We start from the raw sequence: 4094 nt of genomic DNA, 5'->3' as shown, positions 1-4094 counted from the left end.
CTTTTCCGGTTTTTTCCGGAAATACGTAACCGCCGAGAGTTGTGTTATTTTCTCTCACTGGGGGTCGCATATAGGTAATACTTTTTGGCGCGAAGAAGAAAATGCTGGATACATTAGGCCAGTGTGGCTGAGTAACTTATAGGGAGCTAGTATATGATTCACTCATGGTTCAAATTAAAACAGGGGCCAAAATAATTTTAAATTACTCCACGTGGTTTACAATGTGCTAAGGTTGTACAGCACCCAACAATGATCTAAGGCTAAACAGTGGCTGGCATACACTATAAACATAAGCATATGCTATAAAGTTACGAAGAGTGCAGCAAGCCCGCATAAAATTGAGAAATGCTTGCCCAATTCAATATACGCGAAATACAGTAACCATGACAATACATAAGGTGCCATTTCATACATTTTTTTCTCTTTCCGTAAATCGTAGAAAATCTTCACAATCAGAAAAAAACCCTTGCATTAACTAATTGTACAATTTCGTTTGCCAAAACACTAAATCCATCAACATACTGGTCAATTGAAGGTGTTCCCGATATCTTAGAAAGTTCGAAGCCAACCCCACCCTGTCTAATCTTCTCGCAGTGAGGCAAGACTGTTTATCTATCTATATCTATATAAATCAAAGTCCTGACTGACTGACAGACTGACTGATAATCAACGCCCAGTCCAAACCGCTTGCCCTAGAGGGCTGAAAATTTACAGGAACGTTACTCGTAATTAGTAGGCGCGTGCTAAGAATGATTTTTCCAATCCGCCGCCATCTTAATAAATGGCGCCCAGAAATGTAAAAAATCTTCTCTATACAACAAAGTACGCGCGTTTCAACCGATTTCACAAATATTTTGTACACTGGTTTCCTTTAACCTATAGACGGGCTGAATGGTCTTTCGGGTTCGATTTGTTGCCATCTTTTTAAATGACGGCCAGAAATGTAAAAACCCTTCTTTATGGAATAATGTCCGTGTGAAATATAATAAAAAAAATGTCCCGACGGGTTGACGGGCAACGCCGAGTGCCTTCGCTCCAAGGGTGCTACAAAAATATTAGTCATCAGTAAAATCTACCCATTCTTTACATCATTTTGATGGAAGTTCTTATTACACGCGAGCGACGCCGCGGGTAACAGCTAGTACATGTATATGTATACAAAAACTGGTTCTGAAGTCAAAAACCTGGGTGGCCAGGGACAATATAAACTTATACGGGACTAGCAAACAATGCCAAATTCTTCATTTCTAGGACAAGTTTAAAAATGATTCTACACTTCCTCAAACTCTTATAAGATACGTTTCACAACTCCTTTTAGAACCCGAGCTTTATACTGAACTTCAAAACCGTACTCGTGCCACGATTTTTGAACTATCTGTAGGCCCGCCTCACCTTACTCTTACTAAGAAAAGGTCAGCAGGGTTGTCATAGGTCATGAAAAACCTGGGAAATTCTGAGAATATTAAAGTTCAAAGCACGTTTGAAAACCGGGAAAGCTAAATTCCATACTAGATGCTACACAACTACATTTCATCAATGTGAGCAAAAGTGGACGAGAGGAAAAGTATGAAAATGGCCAAAAGTGGCGAGTCATCAGAGTTTCGCCGTAGTTGACCGTTTTATTGGCGTAGCTATACTGGGCCTGTTCACTCCCTTAAAATAGGTCTTGTGTTAATTCGCGGTTACGCGGTTACCGTCGTCTGCTATTGTGCATGCTAGAACTTCCTCGATTTGTGTTTGTAGTCAGGGCAGAGTAGCTGGTAATGTTTTAAAAGGTATTTGAAGGTATAATATGGATTTAAGTAAGGTTATCGAAGCAATAGAAGAGCACATAAAACTAGATACGTTTAAAACAAATCTCGGTAATTTAGCTATAGCGCGAGCAGCTTGCGTCGTGATGCGCGTGATCGAGTGGGCTATGGTTAGGAGCAAAAATGTCGGAACTACTTTCAGTCGCGAGTTTGCAAGTCCATCAGGCACTAGTAAACTAAATAGTTATTGGCGAAACTTTGATGTCCGCGTTTTTTAACACAGGCTCTATAGCCATTGTCATACTTTCCCTCTCATCCACATTTGATGTGAGTAATTATTACCTCTCCGAGTGACTATGACGTCACGGAGAGGTATTACACTGAACGTTCTGTGTGTCTGTCACCGCGTTCGCAGTTGGTGAAAGGAATAAAGTTTCTTAAAACGATTTAAACAGATTTAAGCTAAATAACTGACGATTAAAATGATTATATTTATTTAATTATTTAAGAAAAATCTCTTAATTGCGCCTCGACTCGGAGAGGTTAAAATTGGTTTCCCAACTTGTTTTTACCTCATGTGGAAATGCAAAAGTCAAGGTGTAGGGATTTTTACCTCTCCGAGTGACGTATGTCACGGAGAGGTTCTAATTTCGACGTGTGTGTGTGTCTGTGTGTGTGTGTGTCTGTTGTTACACCCACGTGACCGCGTTCGCAGTTTCCAAATCGGAGCAAACGTGTTCGCCATTTCCGAACTGCTTTCACAGTCACGGAAATGGCTCCTTTACTTGAGTTCTCACACCACCATCTTCTCGTCTTTGTCCATCCCACTTGGACACCAGTCTGTACTTACTGGCTTCTAATCACCACCATCTTTTGATCTTCGTCCATCCCACATGGACACCAGTCTGTATTCATTGGCTTCTAATCACCACCATCTTCTGGTCTTCGTCCATTCCACTTGAACACCAGTCTGTACATACTGGCTTCTAATCACCACCATCTTTTGGTCTTCGTCCATCCCACATGGACACAAGTCTGTACATACTGGCTTCTAATCACCACCATCTTTTGGTCTTCGTCCATCCCACATGGACACCAGTCTGTACATACTGGCTTCTAATCACCACCATCTTCTGCTCTTCGTCCATTCCACTTGGACACCAGTCTGTACACCTGGCTTCTACTCCATCGTCATCGTTGGGTTTAAGACATTCGCGGCGATCAGCTAGGGTTACGAGAAACGTCTAGCCTCCCTAGGGTGGGTTGTCCACCAAAGGTTTTCGCAATTGCTGTTGTTCTTGCTTTTAGCTGTAGTTCGACACCCTTATATACTACCTATTTGAGTAAGGTAATGCAACCGGCGTATGCTTCATTTCAAACGCCAATATTAGTCAAGTCTCTCAAGAATGTCTAATTGTTCTTTATAAACGCGATGTAACGCTCAATAAGGCGAACAACTAACGAAGAAAATATTTAATATTAACTATATTTATTTTAATATTTAAGATAATCTAGTTTCTCAACTCAAAATTAAAACGTAAAGAGTTAAAAAGCAGCCTATGTTTTAGTCTGTGTGTGTCCGTCCATTAGTGCACCGCGTTAGCAGTTCGCTTTGTTTTGTGGAAATAAATCCTACAAAACCTTAAAATTTGGTTTTCTCATAATGTGTAATTAATATTTGGAAATATTTTTCGTAATTTCGATGCCTTTAGTGATTTTGTAGCTATAAAGCTCTGTTTCATTTTGATATCTTAAGAATATTTTTAATTATTATTATTTGAAATCGATGTTTATATATTACTTAAGCTATACTACATCTGTTTATAGCATAATTCTTTCTAAAGTGATTTCAAGAAGAACGCAACTATATTGGTCAAATCAATTTTTGTTTGTCAATAGGCAGCGCTGTTAGCAGTGACCTACAGAACGGGATTTTGTTATTGAATTTTGACGTCACGGTGCTCAGCGCTGAGCCAGCGCGTACTTCAAGGAAAATAGTCGGGTTTTTGGATAACGTGACGTAAAACGCGTAGTTCTCAGCTTGGCGAAAAAAGCATGGAGGAATTAATACAAATAGCTCTTGCTGATTCTGATGGGACTATAGCTATTTAATTGGCGTGAAACAAGTTGATCACGCGAGAAGTCTAAGAGACATGTTAGTTTCTAATTTTAATTATAAAAGTTGTTGTTATCTATCTCTTAAAATATGTTATCATACAATTTTTGTTAAGCCTTGGTACCTTGCACGCTTTATTGCGCTAGCGTTATTCTTAAAACACCAATGACCGGAGAAAAGCTATGACGACAGAGCTCACAGGTAAACGTTTTCCAAAATCCGCTGTC

Source organism: Phalangium opilio, unplaced genomic scaffold (assembly GCF_054372755.1).
Source record: "Phalangium opilio isolate 3A_F unplaced genomic scaffold, DU_Popi_V2 ptg000060l_1, whole genome shotgun sequence".
NCBI classification, from domain to species: domain Eukaryota; kingdom Metazoa; phylum Arthropoda; class Arachnida; order Opiliones; family Phalangiidae; genus Phalangium; species Phalangium opilio.
The sequence above is the reverse complement of the archived record's forward strand: the minus strand, read 5'-3'. Positions refer to the sequence as shown.